This window comes from Carcharhinus amblyrhynchos, chromosome 4, assembly GCF_965287045.1.
Source record: "Carcharhinus amblyrhynchos chromosome 4, sCarAmb.v2.hapA, whole genome shotgun sequence".
NCBI lineage: Eukaryota > Metazoa > Chordata > Chondrichthyes > Carcharhiniformes > Carcharhinidae > Carcharhinus > Carcharhinus amblyrhynchos.
The window spans coordinates 68662283-68684715 of NC_137327.1; positions in this window are offsets into that span (position 1 = coordinate 68662283).

Here is a 22433-nt window from a genome sequence, read left to right on the forward strand (position 1 = left end):
CATGTCTCACCATGTTGTGTCAAGCTGTGGCAGTTCACAGCCGATAATAGTGCAGAGTTATTGTGTTATTAATAATTATTTGCTGAGATTGAGTAAACTAGGGTTGTTCTCCCTGGAAAGAAGGAGGTTGAGGGGTGATCTAATAGAAGTTTATAAAATTATGAAGGGCATAGATAGGGTGAACAGTTGGAAGCTTTTTCCCAGGTCAGAAATGACAAACACAAGGGGTCACAACTTCAAGACAAGACAGGCAAGGTTCAATACGGATATGCGGAGGACGTATTTTACACAGAGGGTGGTGGGGGCCTGGAATGCACTACCAAGCAAGGTGGTTGAGGCAGACACGATAGGACCATTTAAGACTTATGTAGATAGCCACATGAACAGACTGAGAATAAAGGGATACAAATGGATGGTCTAGTTAGGGGCGCATGATCGGTGCAGACTTGGAAGGCCAAAGGGCCTGTTCCTGTGCTGTATTGTTCTTTGTTTACATGAAAAGTACTGTTGAATTATGGTAGTTATGATGTGGAGATGCTGGCATTAGAGTGGGGTTAACACAGTAAGAAGTCTCACAACACCAGGTGAAAGTCCAATAGGTTTATTTGGTAGCAAAAGTCAGTAGCCTTCAGAGCGTTGCTCCTTCGTCAGGTAAGTGAGAGTTCTGTTCCCAAACAGGGCATATAAAGACACAAACTCAATTTACAATATAATGGTTGGAATGCAAGTTTTTACAGGTAATCAAGTCTTAAAGGTGCAACAATGTGAGTGGAGAGAGCATTAAACATAGTTTAAAGATTGTCTCCAGACAGGACAGTAAGTGAGATGTTGCAAGCCCAGGCATTTCGTGGGGGTTACAGATAGTGTGACATGAACCCAAGATCCTGGTTGAGGCTGCCCTCATGTGTGTGGAACTTGGCTATCAGTCTCTGCTCAGCGACTCTGCATTGTCATGTCATGAAGGCTGCCGTGGAGAACGCTTACCCAAAGGTCAGAGGCCGAATGCCCGTGACCGCTGAAGTGTTCGCCAATAGGAAGTGAACAGTCTTGCCTGGTGATTGTTGAGTGGTGTTCATTCAGCCGTTGTCATAGCATCTGCATGGTCTCCCCCATGTACCATGCCTCGGGACATCATTTCCTGAAACGTATCAGGTAGACAACGTTAGTGGAGTTACACAAGCGTGTACTGTATATCTGATGAATGGAGTTCTCTCGTGAGATGATGGCATCCGTGTTGATTCTCCAGCACGTCTTGCAGAGGTTGCTGTGGCAGGGTTGTGTGATGTCATAGTCACTGTTCTCCTGTCAAACTGTCTTGCCTTCAAACAACCACACAACCTCAAACAGACCATTGTCTGCAGCAAACTACCCAGCCTTCAGGAGAACAGTGACTACAACACCACACAACGCTGCCACAGGAACCTCTGCAAGACATGCCGGATCATCAACACGGATGCCATCATCTCACGTGAGAATACCATCCACCAGGTACACAGTACATACTCTTGCAACTTGGCCAATGTTGTCTACCTGATACGCTGCAGGAAAGGATGTTCTGAGGCATGGTACATTGGGGAGACCATGCAGATGCTATGGCAACAGATGAATGAACATCGCTTGACAATCACCAGGCAAGTTGTTGTTGCGGAACACTTCAGCGGTCATGGGTATTCAGCCTCTGAGTTTCGGATAAGCGTTCTCTAAGGTGGCCTTCACAACACACGACAACGTAGATTTGCTGAGCAGAGACTGATAGCCAAGTTCCACACACGAGGGCAGCCTCAACCGGGATCTTGGGTTCATGTCACACTATCTGTAACCCCCAGAACTTGTCTGGGCTTGCAAAATCTCACTAACTGTCCTGTCTGGAGATAATACACATCTCTTTAATCTGTGCTTAATGCTCTCTCCACTCACATTGTCTGTACATTTAAGAGTTGATTATCTGTAAAGACTCGCATTCCAACCATTATTTTGTAAATTGAATTTTTGTCTTTATATGCCCTGTTTGTGAACAAAACTCCCACTTACCTGACAAAGGAGCAACGCTCCAAAGGATAGTGGCTTTTGCTACCAAATAAACCTGTTGGACTTTAACCTGGTGTTGTGATACTTCTTGCTGAATTATGGTAGCTCAGGACAGGAAGGAAGGGAAGGCAGCTGTAGAATGCAAGTACAGTGCACCGGAGTGCTGCAGGTGTGCAGACGCTGTGCATCACAGTACTTTCGGATGAAATGAGACAAGGATGGAGTCAGATGATATTATGAGGTTGGAAATCACTGTTCTGAGTGATGGTGTGGATATGTAGTCACACGTTCTTCTTAGAGTCAAATGCAACACCAAGGTTGTGAACAGTTTGGTTCAATTTCAGAGAGTTGACAGAAAGTGAGATAGAGTCAGTGACTAGGGGATTAGTATGTAGCTTGTAGTGGAATCAAAGACAATGGTTTCAATCTACCCAAGATTAAATTGGAAAAGATTTCTGTCGTCCTGATAATTGATGTTGGGCATGCAATCTAAATATTCAGAGACAGTGGCAAGGGTGAGGTAGAGTTGGGTGTCATCAGTGTACAGGGAAATAATGGGCTGAATGGCCTTTTTCAGCACAGTAGCCATATTATTATGTAGCTGTTTTGGATGTCACCAAGTAGCAACATGTAGATGAGAACTAGGATGAAATAGGAGCATGGATACTTAGGGGATAGCCAAGGTAATGGTGCAGGAACAGGAAGAAAATCCATTGCTATTGATTGTGTGGCTGCAATTAGAGATAAAAATGGAGTGATCCTGTCTTGCTGAGTGACTCAGGAGAGGTGTTGCAGGAGGATGGTGTGGTCAAGCAGGTCAAAGGCAGGTCGAGAAAGGAAAGTTTCCCTTTATCATAGTCAAAGAGGATGCCATTTGTGACTTTGATAAGAGCTGCTTTGGTCGTCTAACAGGGATCTGACTGGAGGGATTAAAACAGGGAGCTCCGAGGAGATGGGAACAGATATGGGAGGTGATAATATATTCAAAGATATTGAAGAGGAGAGGTAGGTTAGAGCTAAGGCAATACTTTGCAAGGATGAGCGAATCAAAGAATACAATCTTCTGAAAAATGTCTAAGAGAGAATTAGGAAACATAGGGTGGACTAGGAGATTACAGGGATTGGGAACGTCCGAAATGTGGAGTTTTTTCAAGGAGCAGCTACTGCGAGTCTGTGATAGGTATGTCCCTGTCAGGCAAGGTGGAATTGGTAAGGCTAGGGAACCGTGGTGCACCAAAAAAGTTGATTCGTTGGTTAAAAAGAAAAAGGAGGCTTATGTTCGGATGAGACGTGAGCACTCGGATAGTGCACTAGAGAGTTTTAGATTGGCTAGGAGGGAGTTGAAGAGCGAGCTAAGAAGGGCTAAAAGAGGACATGAGAAGACTTTGGCTGATAGGGTTAAGGAGAATCCTAAGGCGTTCTATAGGTATGTCAAGAACAGAAGGTTGGTTAGGGCAAGGTTAGGGCCAGTTATAGACGGCAGAGGGAAGTTATGTGTGGAACCGGAGGAGATTGGTGAAGCATTGAACCAATATTTCTCTTCAGTGTTCACGCAGGGGGACATGGATATAGCTGAGGAGGACACTGGGTTGCAGGGGAGTAGAATTGACAGTGTTACAGTTGATAAGGAGGATGTGCTGGATATTCTGGAGGGTCTGAAAATAGATAAGTCCCCTGGTCCGGATGGGATTTACCCCAGGATTCTCTGGGAGGCAAGAGAAGTGATTGCAGAGCCTCTGGCTCTGATCTTCAGGTCGTCGTTGGCCTCTGGTATAGTACCAGATGATTGGAGGTTAGCGAATGTTGTCCCATTGTTTAAGAAGGGGAACAGAGACTTCCCCGGGAATTATAGTCCGGTGAGTCTCACTTCTGTTGTGGGCAAGGTTTTGGAAAAAATTATTAGGGATAGGATTTATAGTTATTTGGAGAGTAATGAGTTGATTGGAGATAGTCAGCATGGTTTTGTGGCGGGTAGGTCGTGCCTTACTAACCTTATTGAGTTTTTTGAGAAAGTGACCAAAGAGGTGGATGGGGGTAAGGCAGTGGACGTGGTGTATATGGATTTTAGTAAGGCGTTTGATAAGGTTCACCATGGTAGGCTTCTGCACAAAATGCAGATGTATGGGATTGGGGGTGATCTAGGGAACTGGATCAGGAATTGGCTAGCGGATAGGAGACAGAGGGTAGTGGTTGACGGTAAATATTCATCATGGAGTTCGGTTACAAGTGGTGTGCCTCAGGGATCTGTGTTGGGGCCACTGCTGTTTGTGATTTTTATTAATGATCTGGATGAGGGTATAGTTGGGTGGATCAGTAAATTTGCTGATGACACCAAAGTCGGAGGTGTGGTAGATAGTGAGGAAGGGTGTCATAGTTTGCAGGAAGACTTAGACAGGTTGCAGAGCTGGGCCGAGAGGTGGCGGATGGAGTTTAATGCAGAGAAATGTGAGGTAATTCACTTTGGTAGGAATAACAGATGTGTTGAGTATAGGGCTAACGGGAAGATTTTGAATAGTGTGGAGGAGCAGAGGGATCTAGGTGTATGTGTACATAGATCCCTGAAAGTTGGGAATCAAGTAGATAAGGTTGTTAAGAAGGCATACAGTGTCTTGGCGTTTATTGGTAGGGGGATTGAATTTAGGAGTCGTAGTGTTATGTTGCAACTGTACACAACTCTGGTGCGGCCGCACTTGGAGTACTGTGTGCAGTTCTGGTCCCCACATTACAGGAAGGATGTGGAGGCTTTGGAGAGGGTGCAGAGGAGGTTTACCAGGATGTTGCCTGGTATGGAGGGGAGATCCTATGAGGAGAGGCTGAGGGATTTGGGGTTGTTTTCGCTGGAAAGAAGGCGGCTAAGAGGGGATCTTATTGAAACATATAAGATGATTAGAGGTTTAGATAGGGTGGATAGTGATAGCCTTTTTCCTCTGATGGAAAAATCTAGCACGAGGGGGCATGGCTTTAAACTAAGGGGGGGTAGTTATAGGACAGATGTCAGGGGTAGGTTCTTTACCCAGAGGGTGGTGAGGGATTGGAATGCCCTGCCTGCTGCAGTTGTAAATGCGCCTAGTTTGGGGGCGTTTAAGAGGTCTGTGGACAGGTTTATGGACGAAAAGGGATTGGTTTAGGTTAGTGGGTCATTGTTGTTGTTTTTTTTTTAACTGGTCGGCGCAACATCGTGGGCCGAAGGGCCTGTTCTGCGCCGTAATGTTCTATGTTCTATGTTCTATGTTAAGTGCCGAACGAGCAAGAATCATACCGGGTTTTTAAGTGAGCTGAGTTGCAATTTTATGGCACTTAATACACAGAAAGGGCCCAGATGCACTTCTCACAAGTTTTTTGGGAGGGTTTGGGCATATAAAGCCTAAGCTTGCCAGTGAAGCCAGCGCTGATATCATGGGGCGCAATTGCACAGGTGCCCTGAATTGGGTGATCTCCTGCTACCCCCATTGGGCATCGACCTCTGCCCCAGTTGCTCCCTGTGCTAATCCCAACCCCCCACCCCCTGATCACTTCCTGTCCTATTCTTTCACCTCCTTCGCGATTGTGCATCCGGGACTAACTAATGCCATGTAAAGCATGTCAGAAATATTTAGATCGGTTTTGCACTTTTTCTGGGCACAAAGCTGATTTGCTGGCAGAACAGGGCCAATAAGGTACAAGAGACAAGAAACCAGGCATGAGCTTGATTTTTCACCTTTCACCCAATCTTACCACCTCACTTCACTGAACAGTGGGTGGAGTGAGGTTCTAAAATTGCGGCCTTGCCTTTTTCTTTATTAAGTAGATAGTAACAACATTATTGATAGAAAGAGGAAGAGTCCCATTTTACAGTACTTGGTCTGTAGCTGTGTATGCTATGGGTTTTCAAGTGCTGATCTAAATGCTGCTTAAATGTTGTGAGGGTTTCTGCCACTACCGCCCTTTCAGGCAGTGAGTTCCCAATTCCCATCACCTTCTGGGTGAAAAAAATCTTTCCTCAAATCCCTTCTAAATCTCCTGCCCCTTACCTTAAATCTATGCTCCCTGGTTATTGATCACTCTACTAAGGGGAAATGTTTCTTCCTATCTGCCCTAACTATGTTACTCAATTTTGTACACCTTAATTCCCCCCTCGGTTTTCTCTGCTCCAAGCAAAACATCCCCAGCCTCTCTTCATAGCTGAAACCCTCGACCCCAGGCAACACCCTGGTAAATCTCTTCTGCACGCCCTGCAGTGCAATCACATCCTTCCAAAAGTATGGCAACCAGAACGTCACACAGTACTCTAGCTGTGGCCTAACTAGCATTTTATGCAGCTCCATCAGAACCTCCCTGCTCTTGTATTCTATGCCTCGGTTAAAAAAGACAAGTTATCGATCTGCCTTCTTAACCAACTGTCTGCCTGTCCTCCTGCCTTCAGGGCCCTATGGACATACACCCAAAGGTCCCTCTGCCTCTAGTCCTCTGTATTTCTTGCACCCAACTGTTCATTGTGTATTCTCGTGTCTCGTTAGTCCTCCCAAAATGCATCACCCCATACTTTTGAGTGTTAAAATTTCATTTGCCTCTGATCAGCCTGCCTATATTGTCCTTTATCATCTTGTATAGCTTTCAATTCCAAATTTTATTAATTGAATTTAAATTTCATCAGTTTACATGGTGGGATTTGAACCCATGTCCCCAAAGCGTTACCTGAGCTTCTGGACTATTAGTTCAGTGACGTTACAACTGTGACACCACCTGTACTGGGTAGATGACAAGCCAAATATCCTTGGTGATGTTCTTACCCTGGAGCCACACTGGAGCCTGAGTGAAAATCAGGAGTAGGATGATGAGCTTCATGCTTCCATTTAAAATTAGTGCTGTCCAACTTGCAAATCAAAGCCTTGGTAGTCAATAGGACCTCAGCCATATTTTGACCATGGCCTGTGTGGGAAAGTGTGAGAAAGATGTGGGACCTGCCTGGTTGAGAAAACCTAAACATGATCCAAAATAAATTTGCCTTGCCTCCTGCCTTGGATCTCCTTTCTTGCCCACACTGGGCTGGTTGTAGATACTGCCCTATATAAGACTTAGCAGTAAAAACTCAGTAAGTGCCAGATGCTGAGCTAGCAGTTTAGGGCAGAGTTGACATCCTGTCTCCACAAGAAGCCGTTGAGATAGGGGTCAAATGAAAATTGACATCAGTCGATTTTTGTTTAGTGAGGACATTATGGATTGTGGGACAAAGGTAGGTAAAAAGAGTTCTTATACTGATTATCGATGGTCATATTGAATGCCAGACTAGGGTTGGCAAGCTGAATAGCTTCCCCCTGTTCCAATGTTCGTATGATCAATATCTGTGCCTACAACAATACACTGATTCACAGATTGCAACTTACTGACCAAACTGTAAGAGAGGCTCTCACCATAAAAAAGTGAAACAATGAACAGTTCTTGCCAACCATTGAATGGCTATGATCAGCAGCTGTGTGAAGGGAAGACAGGGTAAACGGGGGTAGAGCACAAAGTGACACACAGTGAGTGGCATTCGGGCCCTATCTTCCCACTTGGTCTTCTCAAATATGAACGATGTTCTAGGGAAATATGAATTGAAGATCAGTCATTCCTGATCAAGGAGATAGGGACAAAAACAACAGAGACTACTCCAGAAAATTCTTTGGGAATGATTTGTAATAGGATTAGTGAAGGTCTGAAACTAAGAATGTTTATTTCATGACTGAAAACGAAACAGAGGATGGGAAAAAGCAATATTTGAGAGTAAATATCTTCATTTTGATGATTAAAAAATAAGAATTTCTTCATTTTGTGGCCCTCTTACACCTTCCTCAGGCAAAATTTCTGAACAAAAAGAGAATAAGAATGTGGGCTTCACTGTGAATACAATTCATCAGGAATTATGTCTGACAAAGTCCAGCCTCTTTTACCTGAGGAACCTGCTTCAGGTTCAACAAAATCCCCTCTGACTGTAAGTAACAGAGCAAGACACTAAGACACAGCCTCCTCTTCATGAGAGTGATTACATGTCATGTAACTATTAACCCTTCTGTACATAGAAACAGCCCCTATCACCAAACTCTGCTTCCTTTGTAAATATATTTCTGAATTTTGACTACTCCTCAGTAGCTATTCTGCTTCCCACTGGATACTCTGGTACTGTAGAATCTGAAGTATATTGTTGCCTATCAGAAATGTAAGATTCAATTATCAGGGTAACAACAACAGAATACAGATTTCAAAAACAGAAAACCTTATTCCACTCTGGCTCTTTATGTAATCCACAACAAATTAGTTCTTTGTTGCCAAACACAAAATAATAGGATAATTGTGTGGACATGGGTGGCACAGTGGTTAGTACTGCTGCCTCACAGTGTCAGGGATTGAGGTTCAATTCCAGCCTCGGGTCACTGTCTGTGTGGAGTTTGCACATTCTCCCTGTGTCTGCGTGGGTTTCCTCCGAATGCTCTGGTTTCCTCCCACAGTCCGAACATGTGCAGGTTAGATTGATTGGCCATGCTAAATCGAGTCTAGTTTCAAGGGGATTGGCAGGATAAATATGTGGGCTTATGGGAATAGGGCCTGGGTGGGACTGTGGTCGGTGCAGTTTCAATGCGCTGAATGGCCATTTTCTGCACAGTAGGCATTCTATTAATTCAACAGAATAGGATAGTACAACAGTATAGGATAACAGGAGACTTATTGAGGCTGTATCATCTTCTTTAAAAAGCAGTGTCAGTTCGCCCCATTTTCCTCACTCTTTCTTCATAATCCTGAAATTTTCTTTGTTCAAATAATGATATAATTCTTGATTGAATCTGGCAGCCTACCCAATAGTGCATTCCAAATGCTCACCAATTGTTTCTTCAAATATATATTTCCTCCTTTTTGCTTCTGGTTCTTTTATCAACCCATCTGCCACTGGAAATACATTAAATGGAGATTAACTATTTAAAGCCTTCATGATTTTGAACATTTCTATCAAATCTCCTGTCTTTGCTCAAAGGAGACCCACTCAGCTTCTCCAATCTATTGTAAATTCTCTACTGTCTCCAAAGTTGTTACATCTTTTTGAATAAGCGATGCCCAAGATTGGTCACAATGTTTTATCTAGCACCACACTAGTGTTTTTTGAAAGTTTAATGTTTACAGTTTGGCTTTATATGATGCCTCTATTTATAGAGCCTAAGATCCCACATTACATACAACTTTGTTAATCTGTCCTTTTAAGCACCCTTGGGTCACCCTTTTTCTGCACCTCCTTTAAAATTGTACCATTTACCTTTTTATTGCCTCTTCTTATTCTGTTGACCTAATATTTCACCTCTCAATTTTCTGATTTGAATTTCATTGTCATGGTAGCCTGGCTACAATGTAATCGATGCCAAGAACTCAATCACGCTTATCAAATATATTCTGCTTTGAAAATGTCCACTCTAACTCTCCTTAATTAGATCAATGCTTGTCCAAGTGACTATTGATTTCCTTTTGGATGATTGGCCTGCAAGTTTCTTCTCTTTTTTGAATCAGGGTGCAATATTTGCAATTCTCCAGTGCGCTGGCACATCCCTGTATCTGAGAGATTTGCAAAAGTGTGACCAGCACCTTCACAGTTTCTACCCTTATTTCACTCAGGAATTATTCACCGTACTTACCATTTCCCTCTTCATTTAGTAGTAGGCTATTTCCCCGGGTTGAAATGGTTGCTACGAGAGGACGCAGGTTTAAGGTGCGGGGAGGAAAGTACAGAAGTGATGTTAGGGGTAAGTTTTTCACTCAGAGGGTGGTGAGTGAATGGAATCGGCTGCCGTCAGTGGTGGTGGAGGCGAACTCGCTGGGGTCTTTTAAAAGACTTCTGGATGAGTATATGGGGTTTTATGGGATTGGGGGTTATAGATAGGTGTTGATGTGATCAGCGCAACTCGTGGGCCGAAGGGCCTGTTTGTGCTGTAGTGTTCTATGTTCTATGTTCTATGAACAACCTCCTTTATTTTTGTCAAAGCCCTCTTCCATGATGAACATCAGCCATGCCTCTAATTCCATCAGTACATTTCCATTGTTCTAATCAACCCCATCCACCTCTGACAATCCTTTTACTCGATCGGTTAATATGCCTACTGGAACCTTTGAGTTCCATTTTAACGTTAGCCATCAATCTCCTCTCATATTGCTTCTTTACTCCTTTTTTCATTTCTCCTTGGTAATTGTTTTTTTGATTTTCAGTCTCTTCCCTTATATTATCAAACTGGCATTTCTTATGCACCTTTTTTCCTTTTCATCCTAATCTTCAATTCCTTTAGCATCCAAGAGCTTTGGATTTGGCTGCCTTCCTTTTATCAGACTCAGACTCAACCAAAACCATCTCATAGTCAAAGGACATCCATTACTCAATTTATATCTGCCTGTCAATATTTATCTGGGCAGATCTCTCCTCAATTCCTTGAAATTAGCATTTAAGTAAAGTAATTTTGCTTTGGTATGCGCAATCATAATTCATTTAAACACTATGATATCCCACAGACTATTCCCAAGATATTTCCCCACTTTGACATTTTATTCATTCCCTAGGCCAGATCCAGGAATGCCTCCCTCCTTATTGGGCAGGAAACATACTGACAAAGACAATTTCCTGAATTCAATTCAGAAATACCACCCATTCTCTGCCCTTCACACAATAACTGCGCCATTCAATATTTGGATAATTAAAATCATCCATTATCACTACTCTATTGTTTTTGCACCTCTCAGGATTCTGTCAACAAATCTGCTCCTCTATCTCCATCCCAAATTTGGTAGTTTATAAAACACACCAAGTAACTCCGTTATGTTCAACCGTTTTTGGTCTTTCATTCCTCAAGAACATTAGTAGTATATTATTTTCCTTAATTAAAACTGCTACCCCTCCACCTCCATTCTCTTCTTCCCTATCTTTCCTTAATACCCTTAGTATCCAGAAATATTAAGTATCCAATCCCCTGCTTTTCTGAACCAGGTCTTGGATATCACCAATACATCATATTCTTATTTGTGCTTGTAATTTCTCAACCTTATTAACCACTGCATTAGGTACAGAGAGACTCCAAAACAAATATAATCTCTTTATCTGTTTTATGACTGCAACTAATTCTGGATTAATTCTAACTCAAATATACTTCCCCAGATCTCTGCACACTTATATCCACTTTGTGATATTATGTCTTAGTGCCCAAGCCACTGCTTAATTATGTTAACGTCTCCCTAACCTGTCCACTGTCTTGAGCTATCTCCATTCTCTACTAGTTATTGTCTTGGTATTAATGCTACATTATCTATTGCGTATTTGTGCATTGAGCTTATTCTCAATTGTCTTTGTCTTAAATAATCAAAAGTACTTTAAATAACTCCAACGCATCAGGTATGCAGCTCTCATGGTGTTCAGATCTACATCTGTAAATTAAAACTGTGAGATGCCCAACAGCAGTTTGACCATATGGACTTGTATAATCTTGGAAATGCTGTAACTTCACCTATGCTAATGTTATACAATGTACTTAATGATTAAAATGCTGGAATGCAAAACATGGCTTAATGCACGACTTACCTTGCTTTTCTTTGAGCTCAAACACTGTACAAGCCACAATGCTATCACATGAAATAGTTTAGACATCATTTTTAGAGAGTGTATCATTGATGTTAGACCTTGTGATTCAGATGCAGAGACACTAAGTTATGCTTGCATTAATTCAACGCCAGCTCAATACAAACCAGCGCAGACCAAGTAAGCCCAATCCACTTCTGTGCTTGGTATGGCTCCTGCTGCTGTGTCCTAGACCGCAAGAAACTACAATAAAGCCCAGTCTATCATTCAAACCAGCCTCCTATCCAATAGCACTGTCTACACTTCCCACTGCCTTGAAAAAGCAGCCAGAATAATCACCCCAGATATACTCTCTTCCATCTTCTTCCTTCAGGAAAAAGATACAAAAGTCTGAGATCACATACTAACTGACTCAAACAGCTTCTTCCCTGCTTCTATCAAACTTTTGAAGGGACTTATCCTGCATTAACTTGATCTTTCTCTACATCCTAGCTATAACTGTAGCACTACATTCTGCACTCTCCTTTCCTTCTCTATGTACTGTATGCTTTGATGGTATAACACATAAGAAACAATACTTTTCATTGTATACTAGTACATGTGACTGTAATAAATCAAATCAATTCAATGTTAGTCCAATCCAAATCAATCCAATCCAACTCAATCTAATCCATTTTGCCCAATCCAATTCAGCCTGCCCAATCTAACTCAATAAAATCCAACCTAATACAATCCAACTCAATTCAATCCAATGCAGTCCAGTCCAACTCAAACAATTCCATGTCAGCCCAATCCAATTTAATCCAATCAAACTCTCCAAGAGTAAATGACTCAACTAGTTTTCCCTTTTTTGTTGGTATAAAGAGATGAGAGAGGAGAACAGGCAGCTACATGCGAAGAAGGGGCTTGGATCTTGCCCCTCACGGATATAAAGAGCGTGTAAGACATAAATGCTCTTGCAAGGTCACTCTACTGAATTACAAGAAATAAAAAAGCAACACTGAAAGTCTAAATTAAACACTACTGTATTGACAAAGTTTGCTAGAAACACCAGTTAATAATAAACTTGTCAGTCACAAATATGTACGATTATTCAGTGAATGGTTAAAGCTACTGCTGATATTATTCTTTAGCAACTGACCAAGTTGTCCAGTGACAACAATGATCTTGGCTTCCACACACCCGCTCCTCAACAGCCCTCAAGGACAGAAGGATGTTTCATTGAGAGTTTCATACTGTCCTATCAAAATTCATCTTGAGGTATAATGTAAAATCTAATTATGTGTTCAAACACAATTTTAGAAAGTTCGCTCTGGCATTATACATCAGTTTTAAACTTCATTTAGTCAGATGCCATTCCTTTTATGTGTTATGGATGTCTTTAGATTATCAGCATATACACATATTTACGTTCTTGCCTTGGCCATCCACATTACTAGACCACCAAGGTAATTAAATAATTAGAATCCATGAAATTATAGAATTCCTACAAGTTATTGCTTGTTGAATTAAGTACAAAGTTGATCTGATAAAGCATATTTAAAACAGCATGTTTAAACATAGTTTATCTAATAAAGCATATTTAAAATATAATTGGTTTCTTGTGGATTTAGTTTCTCTGTGTTTCAAAGAACACAAACTCCGACATCATCGAACATTAGTTTTCTGCAGTGTTCAGAACACTCTGCGGATCATTTAAATTCACTGAATTAACAGTTTTTCAACATGTTCAATCATGTCTATGTTTAACCCTTGTGAATTCATTTTACAACCATTCAAGGAAGCTATTATGTTTCCATGTTTGTTTTGTGTTTATCAAAATATTACATTTCAGAAAAATAGCAGCTTTGAAATGTGTCTGTTTATTGCTTTCAACCTGATTTTGTGGCTTTTGGACTGTTGTTAAATATACCATGCCTTTGAAAGCGTTATGTTCTATCACAGGCTATTGATAGTGTTTTTCATTCCAAAAAGCATCTTTTAACAGGTTACGTCAGTACTAAGCCTTTTGTCATCTGCAATCCATGTAGATCAGATTTGGTCGTTTTCTGTCCACTTGCCTCCAACAAGCACCATTCTGGATATCACTGAAATCATTGATCTTCCTCCTGAATTGAATAGCTTTTGCAAATCTCAACCACAATCACCAAATATCACTTACAGTATGATTATGTTAGCCAAAAATGTTACAACCTTTTAGATGAGTTGGTGAGAGGGACTATCACTTCGGTTGGGATTTGTGTTTGCTAAAATGAATGGGTAATTCTGAAGGTAAAGCACCATGTTGAAGAATGTAAAAATACATTAAAATAGTACACATGAAATGATATAGGAAGAATGAAGAATATTGAATACTTGCTTTCTGAGTATCGTCTCCCTCAACACTGGCAGCATGATCCTAATTTGACCAGTCAACAAATATCATGTATAGAAGAGAATCAGCATGTTTGTCAATGTATGAAATACTTAATAATGTAACATTGGAACTGAAACAAAAACAGGAAATGCTGGAAAATCTCTCCTGCTCTGACAGCATGTGTGGGAAGAGAAAAAAGTCAACGTTTTGCCGTCAATGACCTTTCATCAGAGCTCAACTGAACTGAAGTTGCTTTAGTAGTAAAGGATTGATTCACGCTTTGAGGATGACCGAACGTTGCCTGTTAAGTTGACATTTCAAAGTTGTGTAGTACACCTGGAATGTGATTTTGGTGCAAAGGCCCCAAGCTCTCCTGGTTATGCCCCAGTGAATAAGGCATAAGAAATAAATGATGTCATAGGAGATGTGTCTGCAGCCACAATTCCAAGCAAATACCTCCAAGCAAACAGCACCAAAAGAGGAATGTGAATGTTTATTCGGCCAAAATGGACAACCTCACACTTATCCACGTTAAATGCCATCTGATAAATTTTGGCCCATTCTCTTAGTCTACCTATATCCATCTGTAAAATTCTATATTCTCTTCACTGCCTGCTTTCCCACTTATTTTAGTATTATCCACAAATTTTGCTATGTTACACACTATCCCTGCTTACAAATCATTTATATAGATTGCAAACAGTTGAGGTCCGAGGACTGACCCCTGTGGCACCTCGCTAGTTACATTTCATCAGCCAGAAAATAACCCATTTACCCTGACTCTCTGTGGTCGAGCTGGTGATCGCAGGGGAGCGGGCCAGTGATCAGGGAGGGTGGAGTCGTAGGGGTTGAGTTGTCAAGTTGTCAGTGCAGGGAGGTCGTGATAGGCCATGGGCCCTGCGATAGCTGGGGGGAGGGGAACTTTGTTTAGGCAGAGAGGTTGGCTGACAGCAGTAGAGGCTGAGTGACAGAGCCCTGCTGCTTGAGAACTGCACATGCGCAATTGCACACTCTGTTGCTCTGAGTCAGCCTTCAGATGATTTAACCCATGCCCCCTGACTGATAGGCGAGAAACCGTTTTAGAGGGTTTTTTTCTCTAAGCGCATAAGGTTGCAGATTTGAACTCAACCAAAAAATAGATTAGAAATTTTTCTATTTTTCCCCCCATTTTGGACTTAGAATGTTTTTGATAAGACCATCCCTAAAGCCTCTAAGATGCTGAAAAAAATCACTCCAACGTCATCAGACTCCAAACATCAAGAACAGCTGAGATGCCGTCCCCAATGTGGGGTCCACCTGAATAATATTTAGCAGCAATTCCTAACATAGGTAGGAGATAGCATGAAGAGAATTATTCGGTGCAGGGTTTAGGAGAGAAGTGCAGGCAAATAGTACAGAGGGTTAATTGTGCAGGATTCATCCCATCAAAAAGTGGTGATAAATCTGCAAGGATACTGGTTTTTTTTTGCTACAAAGAGAACACTCACTATCCCCTCGAGAGGGAGAATGAGAGTGAGAGAGACAACTCCCACACACTGCCCTCTTGAGAGAGAGAGAGAAAGTCTCAGCTCACTCACTGAGAAAGAGAGAGAGAGAAAGGGCCACCCACTCATTGCCCACTGTAATGTTGTGCATAAAAATTGAAATGAAATATCTGATCGCCTTTGCTGTTTCCCTTATTACTCAGTTTGACAACATATGATTCTGAATTGGCAATAATTTCAAAGTGAACCAGATTTAATTAGGAATGATTAATAATTCATACTGAGCTATCCATAGTGCTCTATGGATCCTGGTTAATTCACAATATTATTGGCCTCACATGACTCAAGTTGACATTTAATTGTGGTATAAGTACTGAACATTCTCATTGTCACTTCAACAATCTCTACATCTCCTGCTGTGTCACCATAGTAACAACATCATTCACTGAAGCACATCCATCCTTCTGCCGTTTGATTTCGCAATCTGGTGTAATACTGAGCCAGACGAACCAGGACTGCTTTGGCTCTGGGAGAACCACAATGGTTCCATGTCTCTGCTGAGTTACTTTAACCAATCTTTGTTTAAAGCATTATACAAATATAAATTCTCATTATTGTTAGTGCCAATCTAATTCCGGGATGAGACAAAATTTGTCACGTGTTCTTCAAATGAACTGGGACAAACTTAAGAAGCTGTGCATCTCCTTTCTGCACTGTACTGTTCCATCATTCCCTGCTTTTAATGGACAAAGATCATTGGCCGCTCACCCCTTCATTGGTCAAGTGTCGCAACAGATCCACAGCAGACAGCATCCCCTGGCCCTGCACTCAACCCTGGAACATCTAGATAACAGAAACAGCTATATCAGACTCCTATTTATTGACTACAGTTCAACTTTCAACACCATTATTCCTACAAAACTCATCTCCAAACTCTGTGGCCTGGGCCTTGCTCCTCCCTCTGTAACTAGATCCTGAACTTCCTAACTCACAGACCACAATTGATAAGGATAGGCAATAACACCTCCTCTGTGGTCATCCTCAATACCGGTGCTCTGTAATGCTATGTTCTCAATCCCCTACTATACTCCTTATATACCGATGATTGTGTGGCCAAATTCCCCTTCAACTCGATTTTCAAGTTTGCTGATGACACCACTGTAGTGGGTTGGATCTCAAACAATGATAAACAGAGTACAGGAATGAGATAGAGAATCTGGTGAACTGATGTGAAGACAATAATCCCTCCCTCAATGTCAACCAAATGAAGGAGGTTGTCGTCGGCTTCAGGAAGCTGGAGAACAGTGGAGAACATGCCCCTGTCTACATCAATGGTGACAAAGTAGAAATGGTCGAAATCTTCAAGTTTTTAAGTGTCCAGATCACCAGTAGCCTTTCCGGGTCCCCCCTTGCCAACATTATAGTTAGGAAAGTCTACCAACACCTCTACTTTCTCAGGATATTAAGGAAATTTGGCATGTCAGCTATGACTATCACCAACTTTTACAGATGCACCATAGGAAGCATACTTCCTGGTTGTGTCACAGCTTGATATGGCTCCTGCTCTGCCCAAGACCATAATAAACAACAAAAGATCATGAATGTAGCCCTATCCATCATGCAAACCAGTTCCGCGCCCCTCCCCCCGCAAACATTGACTCTGTCTACACATCCCATTGCCTCAGCAAAGCAGCCAGCATAATTAAGGACTCCACCCTTCCACCTTCTTCCATCAGGAAAAAGGTACAAAAAGTCTGAAGTCATTTTGAGAGTAAGAAGTTGGCCCATAACAGGCTCCTGGTCTCTCACAGTAGAAGCCTGATCTCTCGGCCTATCCAGTGACAACTAAAGCAAAATAGATGCATCAGGATAGGATTTCAGACTTGGCTGTAATTCCCTTTGTTGAATAGCCTTTTGATGTTCATTGTCTCAGTTAACGTATGATGAATGGGGTGAGGTGCTGAAAGTTCCACATTTCAACATAGAACACAATATTCAGGAAAAGGAGGAAGGAAAAATAGTGAATGAGAGGGAGAGAGAAAGAGCCTGAAACAACTTTCAGTCTTCCACTTGTAATGAAGAACAGCATCACTGAGTTATGACATGTGTGTTTATAATTTATTGACCTCTCCACAGAGAGTTGCAGTTGCTAAATGCAGGAATGGGTCAGAAATCGAGGGTAAGATCAAAGTGACACATGCATGGATTGTAAGATGCCTTATCATGTTTTTAGTTGAAAGATTTGTAGTTCAGAAGGCAGGTTTGAAGCAGAGATGATCAAACACATTGACTACTTTTCACTCTTTGAATAAGCACAGATCCAGGATCTTCAGAAATGGATCACGATAACTTGAATCAATGTTAAATGTTACATTCTCTGAAAGGTACCAAAAAATTTTGCTGTCTTTTAGTCGTATAAACTCATCAGAATAGTTAGTTCTGATAGTTCCCTTATCAACAATTCTGGAGGGAGCTTTTTAAAGTATCACATGATCAATAAAAGAAACTGTGAGTACAGGATTGAGAATTCATTTTCCAAATGAAGTTTTTTTTAAACGACCTCCCTCCCCTTTCTAAAGCCCCTGACTTGTTCTGGGAAAGAGTTGTAAAGGCCTCACCAACCTTTGTTATCTACTCATAATGGATAAACTTTGTGTATGGGCTTGCACAACCAACATTGACTGATTTGATTTGATTTATCATTGTCACACTTATTAGTATACAGTGAAAAGTATTTTTTCTTGCATGCTATACAAACAAAGCATACCATTCATAAAGAAGGAAGTGACAGAGTGCAAAATGTAGTGTTAGAGTCATTGCTAGGGTATGGAGAAGGATCAATTTAATGCAAGGTAGGCCCATTCAAAAGTCTGATGGCAGCAGGAAAGAAGCTGTTCTTGACTTTAACCTGAGAAGAAATCCACAGAGACATGGGGAGAACACACAGTCACCCAAGGCTAGAATTGAACAAGGGTCCTGGTGTTGTGAGACACCAGTGCTACTCAACATGCCACCTTGCCGCCTACTGGCTAGTTCCCAACTTATGGGACTTTAAGGACCATTAATACTAAATTAAGGTTTTCAAATTTCCCCGTCTGAAGATTGTAGTATTTCAAAAGAGAAATTTGCAGACCCCAAGGTTACAAACAAGAGTTGTATTAGAAAGGTATTTACTCTAGATTGCTTAAGTAGTTTAACTGTTTGCTCACCTAAACTGCTGATGATATCATCACTACACCATGTGATCAAACTCTGAAAGTGACCTGGTTCCAATTAGGAACAAACATAAATACACAATAAGGATCAGTCTAATCTTTCCTTGAATATAGCTTCAGTTCCTTCTTTTTCCCTAAATCTTAAATGCCACTAGGTTTTGGAACGCTGTTCCTTTGTCTGGTGAGTGGAGAGTTCTGATCACAAGCAGGACATTTAAAGGCACACACAGTATACAGAATACTGATTAGAATGCGAATCTTAGCAGCTCATCTGCTATTCAAGTCTTAAAGGTGAAGACAATGCAAGTGGAGATAGCATTAAGCATAGGTTAAAGAGAAATGTATTGTCTCCAGACAGGACAGTATGTGAGATGTTGCAAGTTCAGGCAATTCATGCGTGCGGAACTTAGCTATCAGTTTCTGCTAAGCGACTCTGCGCTGTCGTATGTCGTGAATGCTCTCCAAGGCAGCCTTCGTGACATACGACAGCGCAGAGTTGCTGAGCAGAGACTGATAGCCAAGTTCCGCACGCATGAAGACGGCCTCAACCGGGATCTTGGGTCCATGTCACACTATCTGTAATCCCCATGAATTGCCTGAACTTGCAACATCTCACGTACTATCCTGTCTGGAGACGATACACATCTCTTTAACCTATGCTTAATAATATCTCCACTCACATTGTCTGCACCTTTAAGACTTGAATAGCAGATTAGCTATAAAGACACACATTCTAATCAGTATTCTGTAAACTGTGTGTGCCTTCATATGCCCTGCTTGCTATCAGAACTCTCCACTCACCTGACGAAGGAACAGGGTTCCGAAAGCTAGTGGTGTTTACTACCAAATAAACCTGTTGGACTTTAGCCTGGTGTTGTGACACTTCTTACTGTGTTTACCCCAGTCCAATACCGTCATCTCCACATCTTGACTACCAAAGGCAGGAGCCAGCGCTCACTCACCTCTTACATTAGAATTAATACAGTTAGAAGGAAAGAATGAATATGGTTTATTACAATAATTTATTATGGAAGATAAAATGTTTATTATGGTTTATTAAGGGAGCTTTCAAGAGGTTAAATTATTGCATGGAAAAGGGCTAGGGAATCCATGTAATTTACTAAAAGGACCTTTACAGGAATTTGAAATTATATAATTTTATTAGAAAATGTTAAGTAAAATTCCACACTTGGAATAAAAGACACCACTCAGCTAACATGTTGGTGTGGCACAGACACATGGGTTGGATGCTTACATGGTCAACAGCCAGCTGGTATATATAAACTTCAGACATCTTCAGGATCCATATCATTAGCTTGAATACCTGGTGACCTCTGTACTTCTCAAAGAGCTAAATTAACAGCACAAGGCCAAAGCTGGTAGCTACAGGCATTAGGGACTGATTAGGAAAGATACAGAGGATATGTAATGGTTTGGGTAGCAGGCAGCCTGCCTCAGAGGTTCCTGGATGCTGTTTCAGGAAGCAGTCACACCCTTTAGATTAACCACTTTGAATTCAGCCAGTGGTCAGGGATAGGACGGTGTCAGTGAGGCAGGTAGAGGGATCCAAGGGATAGCATTGCAGGTGCCTCAACGCTTATCCCTGTCCAAGAGATACAAGAGTCTGAGGTCATGTACCAGCCGACTCAAGAACAGCTTCTTCCTTGTTACTGTCAGACTTTCGAATGGACTTAACTCGCATTAAGTTGATCTTTCTCTATACCCTAGCTATGACTGTAACATTACATTCTGCACTCTCGCCTTTCCTTCTCTATGAATGGTACGCTTTGTCTGTATAGCGTGCAAGAAACAATATTTTTCACTGTATGTTAATACATGTAACAATAATAAATCAAATTGAATCAAACCTTGTGCGGATGAGAGAGAGGGCTGTAGGAGGAATGAATAAACTGACCATGGCACCATGATTCAGGGAATTGTTCAAGTGGAGGGAGAAAAGACAAATGTAGTCATAGCTGGATTAGCATACTATAACACAGACTACACTGAGACACTTGGCTGTCATACCTCTCTCACACTCCTCAACCACCACTACAGCAGACTCCTCAACCTGGAAACCAAGATAGTGTTCATATTCTCAACTTGCGTTCAGGTGCAGACCAGTTGTGAAATACTGCCAAGCATACGGGACAAGGGAACTACGCCATCTACGCGCACACTAAGAGCAGGAAACTTGAGAAACTCGGCATCACCATCAGCAGCCTCCCCTGGTACCACAGTATAAAACGGTACCACTGCAAAGAAGTCCATTGTCAACTTGTCAGACGACACACTTCAACCAGACGAAATTGAAGTTCTCAGTCAGGGCTCAATTTCTGCCCCACCACCAAAATCGATCCCATCAGTCTTGCAGCAGAGGAATTCATAAGGTGAATGAGGCTGTGGGAGTTCTTCCACAAACCCCAAGAGGCCAACAGCGAACACAATGAGACAGCAAATGAAACGAAAGAGAGATCTGCGTGCAGCAACCGAAGAGAAAAGGGTCAAATTGGACTCCTTCAAAGGCTGCTGCCCTCAACTCGACAGATATGCCCAAGTTGTCAGGAGGTGCGTCAATGCCAGATTCATCAGCTGCACTCACAAGACAGCCCCGAACATCACCCAAGCACAACGCAACGCCATCTGCGCTCTCGAGACCAACTGCAACATTGTCATCAAACCAGCAGACAAAGGATGGGCCACTGTCATACTGAACTGAACAGATCACTGCAAAGCAATGTACCAACAACTGAACAACGAGGAACACAACAGACAGTTACCTGCAGATCCAACAAAAGAACACACCCATCAACTCAACAAGTTGATCAAGACCATGACCCGGACCTCCAGAGCACCGTCTGTGTTCTCATCCCATGTACTCCCCGTGCTGGAGGTCTCTACTGTCTCCTGAAGACACACAGGCCAACATACCCAATAGTCCCATTGTATCAGGCAATGGGACCCTGTGTGAGAACATCTCTGGCTATGTCAAGGGCGTCCTGAAACCCATTGTGCAAAGAACACCCAGTTCTATCATGACATTACGGATTTCCTACAGAATCTCAGCGCACATGGAGCAGTTGAACTAGGGGTACTCAAAGAACAAAAAAAAATACAGCACAGGAACAGGCCCTCCGGCCCTCCAAGCCTGCACCAACCATGCTGCCCAACTTAACGAAATCCCTCTATCCTTCCGGGGAGCATATCCCTCTATTCCTAGCCTATTCATGTACTTGTCAAGAAGCTCCCTAAAAGTATCCGCTTTCACTATTTCCCCTGGTGATAAGTTCCAGGCACCCACTGTGTAAAAAATCTGCCTCGTACATGTCAAAAGAACAAATAACAAAACTGCCCGGGAAACAGGCCCTTCGGCCCAACGAGCCCGCGCCACCATCTTAACATTACAAGTCCCCCCTCCACCCATGACCCTTGCCTATGCTTATGGCATTCCACATTGAGGGAAAACTAATTTAGGGACAATTTTTTACCTCCAATCAGCCTAATAACACATCTTTGGGGTGTGGGAGGAAACCGGAGCAACCGGAGAAAACCCACGCAAGCATAGGGAGAATGCGCAAACTCCCACAGACACTGGCCCAAATCCATGTATCTGCACAGCAAACAGTGATAGTCACTGAGCTGTCTGGTTGCCCAGCATCTGGTCCAGTTTAAGCGTACACTAATGACATGAAGTACTAGGCTATTCTCGAAACAACCAAGAGCAGCCCTCGTACGACCCATCGTGTGTATGCCCCTTGTTGGACAACAAGGTGGACCGAAGCACCTGTGGATTA